Source organism: Lepidothrix coronata, unplaced genomic scaffold (genome assembly GCF_001604755.1).
Source record: "Lepidothrix coronata isolate B3197 unplaced genomic scaffold, Lepidothrix_coronata-1.0 Scaffold29, whole genome shotgun sequence".
NCBI classification, from domain to species: domain Eukaryota; kingdom Metazoa; phylum Chordata; class Aves; order Passeriformes; family Pipridae; genus Lepidothrix; species Lepidothrix coronata.
The window spans coordinates 1,786,035-1,811,324 of NW_016690209.1; positions in this window are offsets into that span (position 1 = coordinate 1,786,035).

A 25,290-nucleotide genomic window follows, 5' to 3' on the forward strand; every position below is an offset into this window, starting at 1 on the left:
AGCTGTTATCTCCACTGACTTTTTCAGTCTCGCTCAGGGTCACTTTTTTCCAAGACAAAATCTTCCATCTTATAGCTGTAATCTGCCCTCCGGGTTCCCAGATGTATCACCTTGCATTTGGCTGTATTAAATGCAGCCACACTGAATCACAATCATTTGACCAGGAGATTCGGCTCACTCTGTAATAGTAACCAATCTTAGTGGTGTCTGCTGAAACTTTATCAGCAAGAATTATATATCGTCACCCAGGTTCGTGGTAAAAAATGTTTAAATCACTATTTAAAAAAAAAATAAAAATCTGCCATTCCAGACCGTAGGGGAATACTTTCACTTCTTTTTCGATGTCTCTTGCTACAGATATCCTGCTAATTGGTATTTCTGCCTTAAAAATTGCACTATCACAAAGATGTTTTCAAGATGTAGAAAACATATACCATGTGATTCCTTTTAACAGAAGTTTTAACTCAAAATTTCACTTAGAGTCAAAAAGTTCAAGAATAACTATATTAACAAACTGTCTTCGTGAGCCTGCCTATAATCTTTCTACCCTCCCCTCTAACCCCCAAAAATATCTCCCAGACAGGTTTTCTAATTCTTTACCTATGTCAAAAAATAGACTAATACATACACTGGTATGAGTTATGTCCTTGGCATTAATTATCTCTTATTAATACCCTAAACAAAGTGTTGCATTATTTTCTGGGTTCTCTCTTGAACTAACCTTTGTACAGTCTGGTTTTCTAAAGAAATTTTATTTAGTCAGACCTGGACATCACTCATTTCTTTCCAGCAATAATTGAAACTATGAGCCAATTTGAACTAAATTTCCTGGCGAGACTAATGTTCCAGAGATGCTTCTTAGCAGTGAGCTTTGGAAGCAAGTTCCAACAAAAAGAGTGAAAGAAGGTGGCTCAACATAATGTCCATTGTTCAGCGAAGCCTACTGGATCCCAGGGACCTCACCTAAGAGAAGACCTTTGGAAAGCTGGCTCTGTAAGTGTCATGGCACTAGTGGAATAATATCTCAGCGTGTTGCTTGTCTCTTTGTCTCCACTGTTTTCTAATGCTGGACTAAGTTTAACGTAGCACTTCTCAACTATTTCCGTACACTGACCACAGTGTGTTACATACACACTGAAGTGTACTACACTCTTATTGCAAAATGTCTATTTTTGGTAGGTACTCTGTCCCATACTTATTTCTAGTCCAACGCCAGCATCCTATTAAGAAAGTGGCATCTTCCTCCTGTTCTCCACAGAACAGATGTAACTGCAGACAGTTCCTGCCTTTTTCTACATACCTATTTAGTACTTCTCCATCTCTGACTAGTAATGATCATATGTGTGACCCATAGTTTGTGTGTTCTTAATAAGCTTTTCTTAAAATGCGTATATTCAGGTCTTTTCACCACAGATGTTTCAGGAATTCTATTGGCTTCACTGAGCAGTCGATCAGATATTTAAGCTTACAGCTTTGATTTTACCTTATCTTGTTTCTATCTGCTGTACACACACTTTATATCACTCATCTACTTGCAGTATGTACAGCTGCAATACTGACATTAATGAGGGCTCCAAGATAGCATCTTTATTATAATAAACCATTAATATGGCACTAAAATGCTGCTGTTTGTGGTTTTGCCTCAGTATGAAGCAGCTGGCAGCTATGTCAATTGTCACTCTGAATATATTAATAGACAAGAAAATGAGAATTTATTAATATGGAGCAATGCATAGAGACTAAAGCAGGCAGATGGGCCCAGAGTTGCATTTGACCTGGGCAACAGCTTGCACAGAGCAACAGCTCACATGCACTTGATGAAACAAGGGTAAGAGTTTTTCATTTTGATTTGGATGAAGATTGAAGATAGGAATTTTGTCTGGGATGTACGGTTCTCTTCACCAAGGCCCCTACTCATCAAATTCTGCTTTATGATGATCTTTCTGAATAGAATTCTACTCCACAATAGTCTAAAGAATATCACAGGAAAACATTACCTGTATTTTGCAAGAAGAGATTAAAGATAAGCAATAGTAGCCAAGATGCCAAGCCCACGCCCTTGTTGTAATTGCTGGACAACTTTGGCCTTTCCAAAATGAGCTTCTCTGAGTGTAGCATCCTGCTGCAGACATGTATGCCTGAAGGCCACATATTCTGTACTTATAATATGTACTGCATTATTAGAATGCTGGCTTGTGATCTTAAATTGGTATCAGGTAGAAAGTACAGAAAGTGCAGGTGTATGTGTGATATTTGTCGTGTGTTGTTGTTTTCTCCACAACCTGGAGGGTAACTCATTCAGGCGCAAATTTGCAGCCCATGACAGCAGTGTGTGTCCCACAGAAATGCCGATTTTTGAGAGAGGCCCATCTTCCCAACTCAGCCTAACAACCACTGTCCACCTGGTGACAGTTTGGAAGAAAAAATGAAGGTAAAAAATCAGAGCAAGAGGAACAGAAAGGGGTAAAGCTGAAGATGATTCGGGAGGGGAAAGCAACCCCTCCATAGATTGCATTTGCCCTCTCTAGCCTTGTGAATGGTGACTAAGTCAAGGTTACACAGAGATGTTAAAAAGATGAGACACAACACAAGAGGAAGCGGTGACAGGATGAAAGGTTTGCTGAGATCAAATGAGAGAAATGAATACTCGAAGGGTCAGTCCTCCCTCTTATGCTTGCAAGTTCGGGCATTGGCTGTGCAAGGAGCCACAGTTGACAAAGCAGAATGACAGACATAGGGCTCAAGGGGCTGATTCTTCCCACTCTTGCACCAGATTTGTGTGTGTGACACCCCCAGTGACTGCAGTGCATAAAGCTGGGAGCAAAGGAGCAGCGAGTCCTCTGAGTGAACTGTGCAGCAGCACTTAACCCCCACTGGGTGGGTCACAAACCTGTGATTACATCCTTGTTCCCCAAGGCCTGGGAACACTTTGGGAAGATTTTAAGAGCTCAGCATTTAACCCTTTATTTAACTGCAAAGAAAAGAAAGAACAAGCTCTATCTTTGCAAACATTTCCCTATAAAATGGGAACGCTGATGAGTGAGTTGTTGTTCACTGAAAGTCCCATGGAATTCCAAATGTTTTTCACTAACTGGTGAAAGCTAGGAAAAGCAGCCAAGTATTGATAGCCAAAAACATCCCAGGAAATATTTGGAAGCTGTGTAAAACTCCCACAGCGATAAGGGATGTAAGCAATCCCGCAATAAGACCATATACAAAGCTGCATAGTGATTATGTATAACCACTGGGGGATGAAATCCATATCATCCAGTAAATTCTTCTTCTTTCTGCAAACCCTGGTCTAAGGTGATTAAGGAGAACATCTAATGCCTCTCAAAAGTGTATCAACAACCTGAAATGGGAAGATTTTGAGGTTAAATGCCATACTGAATTTAATGTAACTATTCTGCCCAGCTCTGTGCGCCATGTCCATAGTAGTCATGGAGCTGGTCCATTAGCAGTATTCCAACCATTACAGCAGTAAAGGAAGATCAGTCTGTAAACATAAGTAATATTATCCCTAAGTAAGTTCAGTATTAGAATTTTTTTTTTCCTGGCCCAATAATATCCATACCATTTCTGCCCATTAAATATGGAAAAATGAATTCATTATTTGCTTACACTGTGCAACAGGGTACAGAAACTTTAGAGGTGGTACTAATGAAAACCAGAAGCACCAGTCAGCACAGCAATGCCACTGGACTGGTGAGCCTCACAAAGAGAGTGGACCTAGGCACACAACCTAACACTGCACTGACATGGTCATATTGTTTCTGGGCTCTGAACTCTGGTCTCTGCTGACTGAGAGGAAATGGCTGTAAAGGTGCTCTGAACACACTGGAGGATGTCGACGAAAGCTCAGGTTTGCACTGTGTGGGCAGAGCCTTTGTAGCAGCTTCTGTAGGGTCATGACAGTTATAGACCTCACCATCATGAAAAGTCCTTGTGTTCAGTGGGAAGGAAAGAGGAAGAATCTTACAAGAAAAAGATGATCTTTCAGGAAATACAATTTTTTTTTTTCAAATGTGCTGCTGGAAATTATTTAGTTTCATAAAATATATACAGTGTATATTAACCTAGGCTGTTCACTGTGACTTCAAACAGCTCTAAGAAAGATACCTCTGCTACAGAGGTGCTACTAAAATTATTTTAGTTTGAAATTAAATGTTATAAGAATAGATTTTGATGTTAAATATTGATCCTATTATCTACTCTGCAGAAAGTGTGTAAATGCAATCTGTAACACAGAATAATATACTGTAAAAGAAGAAATTATTTTAATTTGTTTTTACACAGTTTTCAGTTGAAACCACACCCCTGTAGTTCAAAAACTCTGAGAACACCTCTAAAGCAACACTTAATGTGTGTGTGTGTGTGCATTAATGAATTTCTGTTCTCAGTGAAAGAGGACTGCACGTCTCAGCACTCTGAATAAGAACAGAGCATTCAATCCCTCTCCATAGCAAATTCAGCCTTCAACAAGTTAGTTCTTCCAGGGATGGCAGTGATGCAAAACTGCTTTGCAAATGTTTTTCTGGGTTTTGTTGCTAGGTGATGACTTGGAAAACTTTGCTATTCCTGCTGAGAGGTTTAAAAAAAACAGGCCTCACATTAAAGAGTACAAAAAATAGGCCATCTTGCTCCCTAACTCCCATTTCCTAACTCCTGGAGTCTGCACCCTGTGTGCCTTCTACACTCTCACATGCCCCTCTCTTCCCCCCGCCTTGGATCTGCTTGCCAGAAGTTGGAGGCCCAAAAAACCACTTCTATTACAGTGTAAGAAATTGAGAGGTCATTAATCTTTCTATTCCTGACCAAAATAAGCAATTCTGCAAGTGTACATTTTTTTATGCTGGCTTTTCTAGTCAAATTTTACTGATTTTTAATTTTATTAATAGAAACCTGGATGAACAGATTAATTACTGTTGACATGGTTGCAATCTGTTTCACATAGAAAAAAAATAGAGAGGTTTGGAGATGACCCCACAGCAGTTTTACTTAATCATGTACCTGGTCTGGTCACAAAATCCTTTGACAGGCAACATGTTGGTAATTGATGAGGAGAAGACTGAGAGGTGACATTGTGAAATCAGGGTGAGGGCTCAAAGCCTTATTCCTTTGGATATTGCCAAAGTAGGCCTGTTGGTGGGGAGAAACAAGGTGTATTTGTTCAACCCATTATTGATTTTTGTGTCTACTGGGGCGTTTTTAATATCATCTTATGCAAGTTTCCAGAGATGTAGCCTTGAATTAGTATATGGCTAAGCACACTATGCTCAGAAACAATTAGCCACTGCTGTTCTCCTTGAAAGCTATTTCTAAAATCTAAAGTCTTGTACTATAAACTGAATATAAGAACAAGCATTTTTTTATATATTGGCTCTGGATCAACGCATCAATAAGGGTTAAAAATTACCAAAGTCAGAGGAGCAAGCACCTATTTTCAGCAGCCAGAAAATAATGATCACTGACCTTTATAGCCTCAATTTGCAATTTGGCTCATTTGGAGTTTAATCCTCTTTCATCAGGTTGGCCAAGTAAGAAGACCCTAAACCTCATCTCCAGCAAAGTTCTCAGCATTTGAGGACGCTCGGTCTCTTAAAGTGATAGCATTTCTGGAGTGTAACTGGCACTGTACGACTCTATTGAAAGACATAAAGCCAAGAATTTCAGGCCCTAATCCTGTAAATCCTTGCATTTTCTTTTAAAATCTATTCACGTGAAAAGCTCCCGTGGCTTCAGGGACACCATTGGTATTCATGACTTCAGGCTCATGAGAGTTTTTGTATGATCAGGGTCTAAAACCAGGAGAACCAACAAGCCCCAGTGACTGACTCGAGTTTCTGCCACCCGGTTCTGGAAGGCTGTCGGTGGTTGTGGTTTTGGCTCTGCCACAGGGTTGGGTTTCCCTCCCTGTGCAGCCTCCACAGCAGACGCACAAGCGCTCACAGCTTTAACACTTCATTAGTTACTGGTGCGATGACAGAAGTTATATTGTCTCACGTCAGTAAGCAGTAAGTTAGATGAGGGGTGGGAAACAGGGACTTGCTTCTGAGGCTCAGGACAGGCAGTCCTCTTGCAGAAGCAAGTGGCACAGACATTGTCTGAAGAGATTGTTGGATTTCTGGCTGCTCTTTTATTTTAATATGACAGACTTAAGTAATTGAGAGTGTAGTCACTTACAGGTGAATTAGCTTCTTTCCAGCTTTCATTATACAGAGTGGATGGTAACTCTACTCTCAAAGATTGAAATGCATTTATTATCTAATTATGTATTCATCACCATGAGAAAAATTACTCATTGCAGCACTGCTGTTCTGTGCAGAAGAAGGGAGGGAGCTGGATATCATGTAGAGAAGGGACTTTTTGTGGTTGGTGGTGTTTAATATCTTCTCACTAGTGAGCTTTATGTATAGTTTGTAGATCTTTTCAGCCACAGCTAAAGTTCTTCAAAGTCACTAGTTAAAATCAACTATTTATTGTCAGAACAGCTTACAGTGAGTTTGCTCCACCTTGTGAGTCTTCTGGTCCTTGGCTCTGCTGATGTAAAGACAACTTCTCACCAACATTTGAACTTGTACTTTGGTCTTGTCCTCTGTCTGCAAGGAAAATGTTGTGGAACAGTCAGTGTTTTTGTGAGAGCACCAAATTATGTTTAAAACTTGCTCTCGTCTACTTGGTACATACTAATGTGTTTTAAACATGTTTGGGCTTGTTTGTTTTGTTTGTTTTTTTTTTTAATATATGTCTGTTAATGGTCAGGAATCATTTGGGAAGAATAATGCCAATCTTTGAGGTGCAAAAATTAGCCAGTGGCTTAATAGAAAGGCAAACCCAACAAACAGCTTCTTACTCAGCATCATTCAACCTCCAGTACAAGAGTTTAGGGGAATCAACCAGTGTGGAAGATAACAACCTAGAACTCAGCAACTGAAACTGTGTTGAGTGGGCAAGAAGGGACAGGGGACTCAACTCTGCTCTCAGGTATTTTAAAACAATGGTGGAAAATTTGTTAGTTTTTTTTTTAGTTTAGTCAAATGAAAACAATTTGCAGTAGTGCAATACTTAGTGGGAGTAGTTTACTTAAATTCACTTACACACCAGCACTGTGAAAGATATCACATTGAGGACTGCTAGAGGTCAGGGAGGACTTCCACCAGTTTCTGTCAGCATCCTTCTCCCAGTCTGGTAGAGGGTTTCTGCCAGGGTGAGGTGGCACAGTGGGAGTTGAAGTGCTCAGCTCTGTGGTCTCAACTTCTGTTTCCCTATGGGACCAAAGGATTACAAAGGTATGATGTCCATGTCCATCTGTGTGTCCCCTGATAAAGCCTTTTTAATTTATTTGCCGATTTCATCTAAACTTGCCAAAAGCATGAAGGTATCAAAGGTCAGTAAGTTCCTACAGGTTTCAAGAGATTTTCAATTAGTCTTGAGGTAGGGGCCTACACTGTAGAAAATCAATATAGGAGAGGAAAAAAAGCCCATATAAATGGCCAATTATGTCAAATACTTCTACTGGAACTTCATCCTCAGACACTAAAGGCAATGATGAGAGGTAAATGTGTAGGAAACCAGGCTTCATTAGCTTGTTAAGTTGCAGAACTACTTCTTCCGTTTTGAGTGGTTAAACAACCATATGAGAAAGTTTGCCTGCTGAAAGGGCAGCAGGATCTGGGAAATGCGTGGGGATGGTGGATACTGGCTCCAGCAGACCTGTTGCCAAACCAGACACATTCAGAAATCCATGCAATGAGGTGTTCAAACCCAAATGACCTAACTGCCCTAGAATGAAGACAGTTATGGAGCATTGTGCAGTTGTCCAAATACTTAGAAATTTGGACCTTTGGAGCAAAAAAAAAAAAAGTCTGGATAGCTGAGATAGCAGATGAGCTAATGATTGGTTCGTGTTTCATTATGACTGTTAACTTTGTATTAAATGCCAGGAATAGTCTGTGGAAACTCCCTTTAAAGATGTGTCTTGGATCAAACAAATGATTTGCAGGCAATTAATTGCCATGAACAAATTGTCCAGGGCAGCCAGTGTAATAAGGACTTTTCCAGGAATGAAAAAAAAAAAAAACCCAACCAAAAAACCACTGAAACCAGTTTAAAGATTGAGCACTTTACTGGGGATTTTAGCCATGTGAGCTCAGGATGACCTGCAGCAGAAGAAGAACCTGCCCATTTTCCAAATTCACATTTCTGACAAGCAACCAGTAGCAGAGAGGAGCCCCTCAGTGGCATGAGTGAACTTGAGAATCAAGGAAACACCACTACAGGTGGAGAAGGAGGTGATTTGCCAGGGCTTCCATCAAAAGGTTCATCTGCAGAGCTGTACCCATAGATTGGGGGTGGCACCATCACCTTGGGAAGCCTGCAGTTTAGCCCAGCAGTTTAGCCCACCCGTGCTCTGCGCCAGCCAGATCCAGGCCAGAACCTTCATTAGTGTGGCACAAAGTAGCAATCCATGGTGGGAAGCAGGGGGAATTAGATCAAGCTGTGACTGTGTGGACAAGCAACTGCTGGCTCTGCTCTGGGCAGTGTGGAGCAGGGGCACAGCAGGACCCGAAACCAAAACAGAGAAATCAGCCTATAGTAAAATGCCTCTCAGTGCTACTGGGGAAGATAATAGTACAAATATTATACAATGCCTTGAAAGTGTGATACCTGACTGCAGAAAAACTCCATTTCCATTACAGGAACTAGGTCGCTGCTGAGGAGGTGCCACTGGGAGCGGTCCCTGAGCAGTGTCAGTGTCACTCACAGGGAACGTTGTTGCTGATACTTGTATTTGCAGTCAGGATGCACTCTGGACCTATTTTTGTTTAATAAATAGTTTCCTCTTTCAAAAATTGAGGTTTCCATCACACTGAAGGTAATCACAGGTGGAAATCAAATTTTTCAAGTCATTTTTTCAAATAGTTTCAGCAGAGGAAAGAATTGGAGTGAAATCACTGATGCCTTTTTGGTGTGAGCTCTGTCACTGAGCTGGTAATTGAAGGAAGAGACCATTGACAAGATATTTCAAGACTTATCCTTCATACTTTGTTTTTTTCCTACAACTACTCAAACAGAATTTTGTTTTTATTTCAATTCAGAACAGAAGAAGCCAAACCAATCATATCCCTCTATATAAAGCTCAGATGACTTTTTCCCTTTTTTCTTTTTTTTCCATTTTGTCAAGAAAGGAGGCATACCCTGGTTTGGTTTTGTCCTTTTCTAAGCAGGTTTTGGTTCAGCAGCCAGGAGAAAACCTATCTCCATCCCATGGCTCTCCGGATATGGACATGCAGAGGGGGCTGGAGCAAGTGGGGTGCTCCCATTCCATGGTACTGGGCAGGCCCGAGCATGTACATGGCAGTGGTGTGATCCTGTGCAGACCGATTCCTTGGGAGACTAATTGGAAACCTGCCCTAACCAAGTAAGCAAAGAACTAGTTGCTCAGGGGAATATATGTGTCCAAAAGAGATGAGGGGGTTCCTATTGCCCTGGGGTGTTAAGATATGCAAGCATGGGTTTGCTGCTGAAGTACTGGGTGTGCTGTCATCAAAACGGTCTCCAGACCTGCTTAGGGATTCCCAAAGGGGAAACCCTGATATCTTCCTAACATGGTTGGAAATGGTTTGCTCAGTGAGGAAAAATTTAAGTTTAAAGTTGATCTGTGTTTAGGTGGTGTTTAGGATGCTGGTGGCAGCTATCAATAGGTAGAAAAAGATAGTGTTCAAAGCAAAAAGACAATGATTTGTTGCTGTGGACATAGGTAAAGGGATTCATGCCACGTGACTGAGAGGAGATGGTAAAGTAGAAAAAAATCTGGAGAAAGAAAATTGCTTTGCTTCTTCACGTGACTGGCGAGGATGTGCTGGGGATCATGGCACTGCCTTAGGCTCCACAGAGTGACGAGTAAAGCCAGGGTGGAAGCTTTGCAAGGGATTGATCCACCCACAGATCCAAGTTCATTTTCTCACGATACCGTGAGCCCAAACAGTTCCCAGCCATTGGCTCATCCTGGCTGCTCCCCCTGCCCCCTTCCTGACTCGCAAAACAGTTGTCTGTGGGTCCATGTTGTGAGCTGGCTGAGGCATCTGATCTTCCTGGAAAATAACCTGGCACAAATGGAAATTATTTTTTTTCAGCTGCATCAGCTTTGCAATCAACTTTGCAGTGTTGTGGCAACACATCCAAGGGGGGCTGGAGGCCATAACAAGCAGCAGGGCGTGGGAATATCTTGGTTTGATATCGCCATCGAAGGCAGGAGCCTGCCCATAAATGTCACTGAAATTGAGAGAAAGTGAGCACCATTTTTCTTGCAGGGGCACTGTGAGAAATTGTGTAAACTTCTTTCAGAAATCAGGTTAAAACAATCCAATTCAAACACGCCAGCACCAAAAATGTAGTAGCTGCAAAGCCCACAGGAAAGGGGTGTGGTGGCTGTCTTTTGGTGGTGTCTGGGATGCTGTAGGCAGCATTAAAATGAAAATTTTTAAAAATTTTTAAATAGGCTTCAAAAAATAAGTAATTTGTCTGTTTTTCTCCAGTGTTCTGACTCATTAGGGATCAGATTTTCTACCTAAACAAGAACTCTTTTTAAAATGTAATGAAAATGACTACAGAAGTTAGGGCTTTAAGCAAAATACAATGTATTGAGACTGACACTAGGAGTGTGGGAGTCGATAACTCCAACACTTTTACTTGTAACTACTGTCAGGATTTTGAAATTCATTTGAGTGGAGAGGTTTCATGAGGCAGCTAGTTTAGAAACATTTGAAAATGGGTAGTTGTGCCTCAGCCTTAATTGCAAAAGGAGAGAAAAGTATGTTTAAAACAACAATCTCCTGTTTTCTCCAGGTCCCAGTGAGCAAAAAGGAGGCTTTAAAGAAGACTTTGTTGCAGAATTTCCACTCCCAGTACTGAAAGATTATAACCCTCCTGCCCTTTTTTTTTTTCTTATACTATGAGAGAAAGGCAAGTTCACTGTAAGTTGAAAAACAGGCTAGGAATTTCTATGTACAAAGCAGATGGACACACACAGCCCTTTTTGGGATACTTGGGTATGTCTCCTTAGCCACCAAAGCTTGTTTTGCACTTCAGATCGCTCCACGCAGGCCATTGTTGCCATGCACCTGTCTGTAATTTTGGAGGTTCATCTACCTCCAGCAAACTATATTTAAAAACCTCAGTGCTGATTAGACAGAGGAAAAAAAAAGTTCAGGGGAAGGGATTTCCTAGTTCACAAATAAGAATGTGCAGTGGAGCACTCACTAAGTAAACAGAAAACATGGGCAGCTGAGAGAAATCAATTTAGCTGAACAAACAATGTTCCATGTAATGAACTACTAATTATCCTTTTATGCCATGTCAGTCTGAGTGATTACAGAGCTGTGCAGTTTAATTTGACGTTTGAGCATTTCCTTGCTCCATTAGCCTCATATAAAGCTACGACACGTTGAGAGGAATTAAAAAAAAATGGTGGTGGGTTGGGGGGGAAGGAGGCTGCATTTATCCAGAACTAAGTAAGCACCTGTAGCAGTCATGAGGAAAAGAGCTTCTTCATTTTTCCTTCTTTTAGCTTTTTTAATTCTTAGCTGTGATGAAAGGGGCAGCACTTGGGAAATGAGGAGTACGTCTGATGCTCATAGAAAACTCCTTCAATGTGTTGATAATGTCCCAGGTCTTTAGACCCTGCTTTAAACTATCATCGAGGGTTTGAATAAATAAATTGCATAGATCAGACACACATACAGATCAAGGGGAAAGTGTATGGTAAACAATACAGTGTGGGAACAAATATATTCTCCTAGATACTTTTTTTTTTACTGTTGATTTGCACACAGTAGGTAAATTGAATCCCTAGGTGCTTGGGAAATCTTGTGGTTAATCTTGGACTGAAGGACATGTATTATAAATATTGCTTTATTATCATACTGTTTGTCCAACTACCTGTACTGATAACAGGATTAGAGGGAATTAACATATGGAGAAAGATAAAGACAGTTTGTTAGGATATATATTATGGCTATTAACTCTAGGAGTACCAGTGAAGTACCTGTAGTCTGATATAGAGCTACATATTTTGGAATAGATTTTTCTTTCATAAAAGGTAAGGCAAGCCCAACATCACTGACATTTAGGAGAAATTTCCATGGGAAAGGTGCAGATGCAAGGGGGACCGTGCCCCATGTCTAGGTAATACACCAACATATGAAACAGTGTCATGAGGGATAAATATGACCCCAGTGTCCAATGATAATATTTATAGGGTTGCATTAAATTAAGTACAAATTGAAAAGCAAATGTTTAAAAACCGTTTGGTGTAACTACCTGACATCTCTGCTATGCACGCCGCTGAAATATGTGCCATGATACCCCCCAGGCTCACTCTTCTCTCACTGTGACATAGACGAGAACTCCCAGGTTGGGATAATATTTGAAGAAATGGCTTTTCAAAATTTTGAATTTTATTTTAAATCTCAAGGAGAATTAATAGCAACTTGAATGTAAAAAGAAAGAAGAAATAGGAAAGTAAAAACCCTCCCCAAAACTGGAAAACTCAAAGATCCGGTTGACTATTTTGGCTCAGACTATTTTGGTTGACTATTTACTCATACAAGGCCAGATCCTTGGCAGGGGCAAGCTGATTTCAATGAAGAATCCCTCTTTTGTCCACTAAGGATGGGCCCCAAACGTGCGCCCAGAGGACGCAGTGGCTCCTCTCTCCCACTCGCTGTTGACACACAGCCTGATCCTTTTGGCCCCCCCCCCCCCTGTCCCCAGGGTCTCCATTCTGCCCCCCCTTTTTTTTTTTTTTTTTTTAGTTTGGCTGGCAAATATTATTTCCACAGCCTTAAAAGACTGGGAGCTTTTTATCTGCCACAGAAGTACCGCGGAAGGGGAAAGAGGGGAAAGGTTCCTGCATGGTGGAAGGCCGGAGCCGCGGCGCTGTTCAGCATGGGGGCACAGCGAGAGCCCGCTGGTGGTTTGGACACCTGTTTGCTGCACATGCCACGGCCCTCAGCCCACTTGCTTGGCCATTTTACACAGGACTCAGCCACCTACCAGGTGATACTGGTTTCTTCTCTGGTTGGTTGTTTTGTGGGGGTTTTTGTTTTTATTTTGGTGATTATCCCATTGGGCTGGATTGAAGCTGAGTCGAATTTTGGCTCTGCTGCAAGGCATGACCGAGCTGCAGGCTCTTACCCCAGGGCTGAACTGGCCCCTCTGTTCCTTCCTAATGCACATTAGACACATTGGGGCCTTTCTCCGCTGTGCATTTGTGACTCCCATTGACGCTAATGGGTGTGACATGTGTCTATCCAGCGGAGAATAGACCCCATTGACTACAGCAGTTCCCTGGCCTTGAGCGGTGCTCGTCACTTGATTAAGCCAAACTAATGAGGCACGACCAGGGCCAATGGGAATGTGTGGGACTCAGGCATTGCAAAAGCTGATGGAAACCTGCAGCTTTGCTGGGGGCTGGGTTTTGTTATGCCAGGCAAAGACACAGGATGCCATGGGATGGAGTGCACAGGAACAGGTGCTGTCAAAGACATGAACAGTGCAGAGAGGGTTCACACTGCTGATGACAGCACCCCAAATTGCCCTCTTTGAGTGGTAATTACATGTGAGAGTGTCTTGTGTGCTCAGCAGGGTTTAAAACTGGTTTGGTCTTGGCTCTTGCTCAATGTCTCTCTATGCTTCAGGATATGAATTTGGCCCTGTGGCTCTTTCTCTGGGGCATGCACACAGGGGCATTTTTGGCTCTTTAGCAGACAGTTCAGTGGTTAAGGCAGGCAGTATTCTTTTCACCAACATTGAACTGCATCAGCTTGAGGATTGAGAAAGGTGGGAGAGACACTGTAGTAAGTGCTTCTTGCAGATTGCCCACCCTGCATGAAGACCTCTTGGAGTCATAGGTGCACTATGGTGCTCTCCCTCCTGTGCATTGCTAGTCACCTCCTCCAAGTGTGGATCACCAGCTGTACTTGGGAGAGGCCAGAGGAGTGTGCAAGGCTGGAGCCTCTTTTGCTTTGACTGGGCCCAAATCACCCAAACTGGGCCAGATACAAGAATGCAAACTCCAGGCACATACTTGCGAGTTCAGGCTCAATCCAAGTGTGACTGTGCTTGCAGAGAAACAGGCTGGGAGAAAATCAGGAGAGTGACACCTAAAGAACTGAGAGCACGGACATGGCCTCCCATGAACAGGCACATACCCCATACAGACACAAAATGCTACTTGCTGAACTGAGGCCAGGAACTCTGGCCTTCCTGCAAAACACAGCATCATCCCAAACCACTGTGGTAATGTGAGGGCATAACCTGATAGGCCAGGGCCAGACTACAAAGGCATATAGGTCAGATGTAGGTCTTGAGATAAAACACTAAGCATTAAGAAAAAACTCAGTTCTATTTTAAGACTTGCTGTTTTGGAGAGCCTGGGTAAGAAGTTGCCTGTACTTTCCCCTGTACTTTACCTGCTGGTACATTCCAGGTCAGAGGAGGTTTGTATTTTTGTCATATTGCAATACTTGCCTTTATGTAAGCGCTGCTAAGAATAAAATTAGCAGTGGGAGAAAAACATCAGTTTGATGTCTAAATTTAGAAAACTTGATGAATAAATCTATTAACTTCGTTGTGGGGAGAGAAAAGAATAGCAACCCTTTGCTTAAAGAAAAGATAAAATAAATATAAAATCAGAGCTGATTGCCCCTTCTGGTTTTCGGAGGTGGGTTCTTAAACATTCTCTTGTCCCCTTCAGAGGATAAATATTAATTGACTCAATTCATGGAACTATGGCTTGCAAAGATATGGTCAGTTGGATCTGAGAGGCTTTGACATGATTATCAAATGCTTTCAGTATTTGTGAAGGTAGAGAGCAAAGGGGGAAGGAGGGTTTGTCCACTTGAGTAGGTGTCCTCCCAGGAAGCAAGCTCCAGCTGTTCGGCACCGCTGCTGTCCTCGCTGGCACGGTCACAGCAGGCAGCCCCCTGTCCAGGACACTAATTAATCAGCAAGGAGGCTGTGACAGGAAGCAGCACGGGGCTCTTTGAGGTTTGGCAGGGAGAATCCAAGCATAAAACTGCCCCAAGCACCACAAGTTTCTTCCTGTCCCTGCATCCTGGGCAGTGTGGGACTATGTGCCCCAATCAAGCCCCATGGTGATCACAGTACACATAAGTGTCTTTTGGCTTTGTCCAGAGCTCTAGGTGATGCTGCCATTTGCACCTTGCAAGGCAGGTACCTTTTTCTGCCTGCCCCAAACTTTAGCACAAGTCCCCTTCACAGACCGTAACATTTTATGGCAAGAACTCTTTTCCTTTGCCCAGTATCTCTGGCAGCTGTACCTATCATTTTTCTTGGCATATCCAGAACAGGTCATTTTTACCTTTATGGGTAAATTAGAGATTATTAATTAAGAAATTGAGGTTGAAAACAACAAGTTAGAAATTAAAAGATTTATTAGATACCAGACTAATACAATCCTTGTCTATCTTAAGTAGTGGATAGTTTCCTAGTCATCTGTTATCCTAATTCACCCCTGTAAATCTTTTCGGAGTAGGAAGCTGGCATACAAATGTGAATATCCTGTTTAGTTCTTCCCAAGTGGCAACCTTGGGTGCTTAACAACCCTTTCATCCTCCTATTTCATACTGAATTGGCTGAACATGGAGGAGAGGCAGTGCATAAACTAAGCAAATAATGTTTATGTTTTTCCTATAGCTGCTCTTTGGACACCTACAGGTCATTAATTTCTTTGTTTCTAATCAACCTGCCAGCTAGCAGCTCTCCTGGCCAGTGTGATCTGCTCCCTTTGTGCAGGCTGCTGACCTATTCCCACTGAGCCATGCTACAGGATGTGTTCAGGAGGCATCAGGACTCTTGGGACAGTACTAGCTTTTTGCTGAAACTAGAAGGGATATAAGTGATACAGTCATAATACGGATAACCAGGAGCTCTGTCTGTTTTCCCACCCTACCCTCCATATATTGGCAGTGTTAACTGAAAGAGTAATACCATTAGTTTGGTGGGGACATGGGGCCATGCTACCAGGTGGATGTCATTGCTGAAAAGGGACTAAGAGCTATGCTGTGACTATAGATCCATCACACAAAAGCCCAAAGCTGTTACTGCAACCTCCAAGAAACAGCCTCTGGTGATGGAAAGAAAATCAGCGTCATCTCACGACACTGCTGTTCCTGTTGGCTGTGAATTTAAAAGAAGGCAGGCTGAGGAAGGGAGTATGGAAATCCCTGCTGATCAGGAGCGAGACTATTTTTCTCCTTTAAGAACATTTGCTCAGCTTTTTAATTTCCAGTGTTTCCAGTTGCCATATCAACCTGAGAAATTCGCCTGGCAATTGATAGCTTATTTTTCAATGGAAGATCATAAAATTTAGGTGCATCAGTTCAGCATTTGTTTGCTGGGACTTCACTTTATCTTATTTTACTTTATTTCCAGTATTTGATTCCCAGCCAAGGATCCCCACCCTCCCTTTGCCCAGGCACATCTCAGGTTCAGCAGCCCACGTGCAGAAGTGAGGCACCAGGACAAATACCAGTAGCTGGGATAAAGCTTCCAGGACACATCCCGCAATCTGGGAAAGGCCACAAGCATCAATGGAAACACTCTGGCTGGAGATAAGTGGCAGCTTCACCTTTTATGTTGCTCTGAAGAACAGGCACAGGAGGCACAGTGGAGGGAAGGGAGGTTGCTCCTGGCTTTGCTGTTGAACAGTGTGTTGGTTTTCTTGGAACCTGCATCTGCATCCAGCACTATCGAGGTGGGGAAGAGCAGGGTGGGGAGGGAGTCTGCACTCAGTGGTAGTCTAGAAACTTCCATGTCCTCTTTCCAGCCCATCCCTGGCCTTTCATGGGTCACTGGTGTAAATGGGGACTAATCTGCCCCAGTGCAGATGAATCTGCAGGGACTTTTCTGTGGTGAATATATCGTTTGGTTTGTTGTGGGTTTGTGGTAGGTTTTTTTTTCTTTAAACAGAATAAGAATGGGAAACAAGAAAGTCAAAAAGCCCTGAATCTTTACCTTTTTTAAGTGGAGACACCACCACAGCAGGACATAATGGCTTGCTGTGGTGGTGGTGGTTTGTCTGAGAGCCTGGAGATTTATGTAATGAGAAACACAATTCCTGCAAAGAACATTGTTAAATCTTTTCAAAATTTCAGCTATAAGCCATTTTATTGCTAATAATATGGCTAGATTCTTCTTTTGAAGAATCTGGGAATGTTTGACAAGTGGGGAAAATGGAGAGGACTTGAGGCACCATAATCTGTATTTTCCATTTACCTTGCTTGAAGCTTGAACAACACATGTGCCACAAATGATTTGTTTATTCCTAAGCACCCCCAAGGAGCCCAGTCTCCATTCTCAGCCATATAATGGCTATTCAAATGAAAGCTTTAATAGGTTGTTGCAGATCTGATATCAATGCAGCGAGAGAAAAAGATATGCAAATATTCGAAATTAAACAAACTAGCTCCTGCCCTTTGCCTTTGGAGGTGCAGTTTCAAATCTGGATGGTGTCACCAATGCAATGAGTTTGCTAGATTCAGCTCTCTGGAGAACTAGTTCCTTTTTCACCTTTTTTTCCCCCCACTTTGCCTCACAAAGCTTTCACATTGTTTGAAATATTTTCTGTCTCTAGCACTCACGAGGAAGGAGAGCCCCAACTGGGGCTGAAATACATGATGTGTTCAGATTTGAGACTGAGGAACATTGCTGGGAGAAGCTCCTGCTGTGCTAGTTTGTTCCACATCTTCTTAAATCAAGGCCCTTAACCTCAGTGCCTTCTCCTGGGCATTTCCCCATGCTGTAGAAACAGTTTTGGAAGAGTGACACAGACAAAAGTCTAATTAGGGGTTTCTGTCCACACTGCAAGACAAATCAGAGGCTTCACTGGTTCTTAACATGGCCCCTGCTTCTCTTTTCTCCATGTAATGTGTGTGTGAGCCAGGCCCAAAAACCACTTCAGAAATGTAAAAATAACATGTCATCCACCTAACCACTGAAACCGAGCCAGCAGCTACCAAGTGCATTGAACAGCAGGGAAAAATAATAATTTTACATCAAAAACATCATAAAAGTGTCCAATGTCTTCCAGGCTCTTGTAAAACTGCTATTATCATGTCCAACCCCCAAGGCTTTTCGCACATTTATCAATTGTGCTATTATTTCAGAAAAGGCAGTGCCTGGAACGCAGGTGCATCGCGCAGACGGCAGTGGAAGCGCGGCTGCGCCGGGTCCGCAGGACATCCACACACACCTCGGCTCTGCTGCCAGCTCCCGGCCCGGGGGCAGAATCCCTGGAGCATCCCCGTACCTCTGTTGCCCTCCCATCTTCTGTGCGTGATCACAAGAGCTTTGAAGCAAAGCTTGTTCCATCATTACTGCTGGTGAACCAAACTTTGTCAGCAATGACGAGGGGCACTCAACCTAAAATATCTCCAGATACCCGCAAACATGTAGGAAACCCCTGAGTTACAGTGTGAGCAATGAGAAATGAAGAGAGAGCCCAGTGCTCAGCAGGAAGCATGAGGAGGACCTTGCTTTGGTTGGGTCATGTGGACAGTCTTCTGGCTGTGGTAGGTACCAGAGTATGTTGGAAGTAGCGTGGGAAAGTGGGTTTGCATCCCAGAGACTTGATGCTCTGCCCCACTGCCGTTAGCCAAGGCTGGGCACCTCAGGGTTTCAAAGGGGAGGATCTGATGAGGGCACATGAAGAAGAGGGCTTCAGAAAACAAACCCCCAACTTTAGTTTAGCTATTTACGACTTTAATTTAGCTAGTTGTTTCCTTCAGAACCAAGGAGAGAAAATGCCCAATAGCCCAAATCATAAGGAAAAGATCTTCCTGTACAAATGTGAACAGTATCGTACAGAAATGTTCCCCAAAACTGTATTTTGTGAGAGTACTGGGAGCTGTGGCCAAATCCCAGATTTGAATGTGGCTAGACAGTTGGAATTAAAGGTGATCTCTGGCCATGTTTAAACACGAACTAGGCCATAAGCTTCTTATGGGCTGTGGTTACAGAAGAAAAAAAAGGCTGACTCACAGTGGGAGAGCACAAGGCTGGAACATTCCCATGCAATCCTCCCTGCTCTCCAGAGGTGTCTGGCTTGTTCCTAGAGATCCTGGACACCCAGTCCTCCCATATACCTCCCTGGACACTTGCAGATCATTAGTATTTCTGAAAGACTGACTTAAAGGCTGCAGATGACAAGTGTTTCTTTTGGCCTGTCAGTAGCCAAAACAGAAGAAAGAAAACAGAATTCTCCAAAGTTTTTCCAAAATGCATGCCCAATTCAAACAGACTCATCCGGCTTCCTTGCAAGTGTGATTCCCAGATCACAGCTAAGTCTAGCACAGATTTTGCCAATCATATCATTTCTGCATTGAGCTAAGCAGCATGCAGAAGCAGATTTGTATTTTTGTAATTAAAAAATATTAATTAAAAGCTGATACATTTTGTAGGAAGCTCTTGATTTTGACCAACCTCATTTTCAGTTTTAAACATTTTTACTTGATCAGCATTTCATAATGAAATATATTCTTTTTCAAAGAGAAACACGTGATTCCATAGGAAAAATGCTTTAAGGATAAAATAATATTTAAGCATGAAGTAAATCAGCATCTAACCAGTTTTTGTTTCTTTCAGACACCCCAGTCTTCAGAAACTGAGATTACCAATTCTGGTCCTATTTAACACTGGGGAGAAAATGCAAAATTCTGAAATGTTTGCAAGATTGGAAAACAGCTTTCCACTAAGTTCTCCTCGGATGAGATTGCAGAAATTCTTCTGTTTTCTTCTTCCTGTCTGGCTCTGTTACCAAGCAATTCTGTTCACACTGTTCTCCAAGACAAAATCTGAGCCAGACTGAGATTTGTGTTGATGGTGAGTGCCTGCCTTTCGTTTTTTCTTTCTTTAAGTAAAACAATTTCCTAAGGCTTTGAAATGGGGCTGATAAAAAGCAGCTTTTAAAATGCATTTTAGTAAATAGTTTGAAACCAGACCATAAAGTCTCGTAACTGTAGGTTTGTACTTAATTATACTTCACTGACAGCCCATTTTCCTTCTCCTCTGCAACCAGTCTCCTTTTTCTTTAAGAGCAAAACATATTGTATGCTACTTTTGAAAGATTTGTGGGGTTTCACACAAATTGAACAAGATCTGTAGGTAAACAGTGTCACCTAGTGGATAACTGGCATCGATTTTCCCAAAGCGTGGAAGAAGTTTGGCCGTGTGGGTTTTCCATTTTGTCCTAGAAAAAATATTATTTGAAACTGGAAAGAGTCCTGTACTGAGAAATGGGATCGTTGCCAAATGGCTGCAAATCCAAAGACGCATAAAGCAGTGGCCAGCACTGAGAGGGATATTTGTCATGTGCATGGGCACAGATCCAGTCCCATCAGCAGATACAAAAGGGAAGAACTGATTCTCCAGCTCAGTGCCTGAATAGCAAAAGGTTAAAGCAGCACATCCTGAAACATTTATTTCCTGGATGTGTAGAGGTGTACTGGGCTCCACATTATCTCCTGCACCATCAGCTGCCCCTCTCTTGTTTTCTCACAAAAGCATGTCAGTAGGTGCCTTTGCTGTGTGATTAGCCAAGCCTTCTGAGCAGCAAAAGTAAAAAAAAAATTTGCAAAGTCCTTGAGGTGAGAGATTTGGCAGAGAGCATCTGAATGCAGGAGAAAGAGAATAGGCTCCATGGAAAAATCTCTCATCCTGAGGGGGTGGAATGATGACTTTGGGGATGTGGTGGCAGGTATCTGTGAGAAAAGCTGCCCAGAGAAAGCAAGAGATAAGATAGGCTTGAAGAGCCTTCTGAGTTAGAATTAACAGGTCAGAAAATCAGGACATGATAGCCTCAAACAAGGGTAAAATTCTCCAGGACGAATATGCTCCTGAAAACTAAAATGAAGTTGGATATCCTGAAGACCACTTAACAGCACTTAGGATTCTGCTTTCTAATTAACTTTTTGTCAGGATCCCTTGGGGTCAAGATGAATTTGAACCAAAGCACTGGAGGAAGGAATAAATATAAACAGAACTGAGACAAAAATGGAGAAGTATTCTTCACACTTCTAGAAACTCCTGGGCAAAAAAAAAAAATTAGAATTCAGTCAACAAAGGTGAAAACTCAGGCAACTTAGTTACAGGTATTCAACTGGGTTTGTGCAGGTTGGGTGGGAAGTGGAGCTTTTATGTTCTACTCCTTCTTCCTCCTCCTGTAACGTCATCTCTGCAGTTTCTAACAACTGCATTTGTTATTTCTGAGAATCCCACTGATATCCCTACTCCTTTCCTCACACTGAAAAGGAATGTGAAGAAGAGCAAAAGAATGGTTCCAGAGGTAACTCTTCCCTGTCCAAGAGGCAGCAGGTGGGAAAAAGTGAAACTGCCTGTCCAAAAGCTCAATAGTTGGCCTGCAGGATATTATCAGCTTCTTCTTAACATAGAGACCAGTCATGAGTCAGGATTCCTGTATTACTGGACTGTGAGAACATTTCCAGAGTGAACATTTAGACCCAGGTCTTATGTTGACATGGATTTGGTCAAAGCAATAAGTCAGAGCATTTTGAAGAATATGTAAATGCACGTTAGAATTGTAGTCAAAATGATAAATATATAATTTTCATAAAAATATATAATTTTCATGGGTCAGGAAACCTGAGCTCTAGCACTTAATTACCTTCCAAATAAAAGGAAAATAGTGATTGATTGTTATGGCAGATTGTTCTGCTAAGTCAGTGTTTGGCCTCTGTTTTCTTCACTTTTGTCATGTGTGAAATGGATGGTCTGTCATTCTTCTCCAAAAGGGGGAAAGTGATTATTGTGTAAAGCCCAAAGGAGTTCTGTATACAGGCAAGCTAAAATATGCTGCAAGTTGGGACACTTTCTCACCTGAGCATACACTCTGTTTCCAAAACAAACACTGGCATAACTGTATTTGCTCAGTTTGTGCAGTTTTCCTTCAAAGTATTTCATGCTTCTTTTTTGTACTAGTCTTCTTGGACCAGTTCCCACTGACTGAACCCATGGAAGGCACCACCTTCTACTGGTCCTTACTGTGGGTATTGGCAGGCACAGACTTCCTTGCATCACTTTGGTTGCTCTGTGCCTCAGTTTACTCCTCCACTAATGTAAGTTCTACTCTGACTTTCCGCAGTGCTTTTATTCTTGGGACCTCAGAGCAATTTTCTTTGCTATCCTCTCTCAGACAGTCAAACCATTACTAAATCAGACACTTACCATTTTTCCCTTCTCAAAGATAAAATGATAGTAATTCCTTTGCTCATTAAAGTGTAAATGGAGAGGAATCCTGTTGAGTTCAGTGATACTATGAGATGTAAAAGCACTGTATGAGGTCAGAATCTTCCCATGTGAGTTACAAGTGCAAAAAACAGTGAGTAAAAAGCTTGAATGGGTCAAGGATCCCACTCCTGGGAACAACAGAGGGAAGAAATAGAAGTGGCACCTGGAAAATGCTGCTCTCATCAAGAGAGGCCTCCTCCCCTGCAAATATCTGCTAACTCTGATATTAAACAAATAGAAATTTATCTATTATGTGGAATCATCTTTTGCTTTTTTTCACAGAGACACTCCTAGAACAGCTTGGACTTTATTTTTCATAATAATTTTTAAACATAACTCTTTTTCCACCAGGAAATTGTTGTTTCTTCAGCCAAGAACATCTCATCTGGAGTCTGAGGAGGGCTAGCATTCTCTGTAACAGTGTGCAAAGACAGCCTAAACATCTTAGCATTCCCAGGCTGGATCCAGCTCTGCTTTCAGCAAACCCCTTGGATGCTCTTACTTGGCCTCCTGGCTGCGTGTGCTCCTATATCCATGTGCTCCAATGGCACCACTCCCAGCCCAGGGTGGGCTGCCAGGTCCCCTGGGGGCGCAGGTACTGCCTAAAGAGGGTTTTTGGCAGGCAGTCTGCCCAAAACTGAGAGTGCTGCTGCCTGGATATGACATTCCCTTCCCTCTGTGATAGCAGCACATAGGAGAGCTCCCAAGCCCCATTTGGACCCGTTTACATACACATAAGCCAAAAGGCAGGAGAAGACAACTGTGAGGGCAAACCTTGAGCCAAAAAGGCAAATTGCATTGCTCAAGTAGATGAGGAACCTCTGGCAGCCAGGAAAGGACATAAAAATATAATCACATTAACATCCATCCTTCACGCTGTCTGGGTAAATGAAGATCCAGGGCAAGCAGCAAGATGAGGAAATGGGCTGGTTGTGGAACACTCTCTGTCTGTGTGTGAGGCCATATTTTACCCATTTAAATGATCAGCACACAAGAAAAGCCAAACACGAGGCTTCCAAGCTGTCTGCATCCTGTCCTTCAAGGTGGCCTCATCCTCTAAGTAGTCACATTCCTGAGTACTGCGGAAATTTGAGGAGCTAATCATTTCCTCTGACTCAAAAGCAAAACAGCAAAGCAAAAACAAAACAAAAAATACTCGGCATCTTCCTGAAGCTCCACGTTTAAATCTGCTTTTCAGTGTGTACAGCATTTGTTTATCCCATAAGCAGTTTCTCAGGGTGACTCAGCTTAGGGCATCGGCTTGAGGAGCTTCGACAAATTTGAAGAGAAAGCCTGGAGAAACTATGAAAGACTCCATGTTTCCTCACCTTCCCTCCCAGCTGCCCATTCAGATTTTCCAGGAATGCTATGAAATAAGCTTTTTCACTCCATTACTAGTTCACATCCAATCCTGGAGGAGTTTGTGCCTTACCATGAGAAAACCCTTGGCAGCTTTGGGAGGTGGCTCTCAGACAGGGATCACTCAGAGGCATCTCCAAAATATTAGCAGATCTCAGGACATTTTCACGTGAAACAACCATGTGAAAACCCATCACTGCTTCTGACTTTACTGGTTTAAGGCTGACTGGCTGTAGACCCTAATTTTCCCTCTTGTTCCTTGGGGTGGAAAGCAGGGTAGGACATTAATGAGGCAACCAGGAAGATGTGGCACCACTTCTGTATGTGCACGACTTCAGTCTCCAATAGTTTCATTCCAACACCTTTCCCTACAGTAAATGCAGTGAATATTCTTGTTCCTGTTTTAAAGGCAGCATTGAATGGGATGTTTTAAGCTGAGAATATTTTCCCAGCTCCTGGAAAGGGTTAGACACACAGCCCTGAGGTTGGCCAAGTGTGTGATTGCCATCAAACTAAGCAGCCGTGTTCAGCTTGTCTTGGATTTCTTTATATGAGACAAGGGATGATTCATAAAAGGAAATGCTGAGGCCACACAGGTTGTTAAGTCTCTAGTCTAACCAGGTGTAATGACTGAGGTTCTGCAGTTAAGGCAAAAAATAACAGATCATGGGTCAAATCCATCCCTGATGCAACTCCAGCATCGTCAGTAAGAGTTATCCACGTGTGAATCTGGCCCCATGTTCCTCACTCGTACAATAAAGCAAGATCCCTCCTGCAGCAGAACCAATTGGGAAAAGGAGAAGGGAAAAAATGCTTCTTTCTTGCCCACATTAAAAATAATCACTTTTTTTCTTGCACAATGGGGCAGAGAAAACCAGTCCTAGAAACCAGAGCACAATTTCCTCAGCATGTCATAGGGAGGAGAGGAAGGGGGGGGAATTGGCATAACCAAGAGGTTTCTTTCATTTCTGTTCAGTTCCAAATGATGCAGGGAAGAGGGGAAAGCAAATCTAGATATCTATATCTGCCTATATCCATCTATATCTATATAGATATCTCGTTGTGCTTTCCCCTCTTCCCTGTATCTATATCTGTAATATATCTAAATATAGATATCTGTAGATAACCATATATGTATATAGTTAGATATATTTGTGCTTCCTAGGTTAAGTCGGCAGTGTGAAATCTGCAGGTTTTTAGGAGAAATTTTGCACAAACACAGCCTGATTTAGGAAAAAAAGGGCTATATTCCTTCTGTTGATTAGACTTGTTGTTTAAAAATAGTAAAATATATCTGTTTTAATTGCCTGCTAGAGTTTTCACTGCTGCAACATGTCTTCTGTCTCAGCTTTCTTTGCCTTCCCATTTGCCAGGTCGGTTGTGTACGTGAGCTCTAAGGGAATGCAGAAAAGCCACCTGAGGGAGAAAATTGCTAATCACTAAAAATTACTAATCCTTCTTTCACACTAAACAAACCCCACTGAGAGGTTTTTAGTTACACAAAGGTGGATTTTTTTGTTCTTTTCCCTCTCTCCTCCAGCTAATGATACAGATGTGCAAAATGCAGGATATCACATCCTACTAAGCATTAGCTGCAGAATT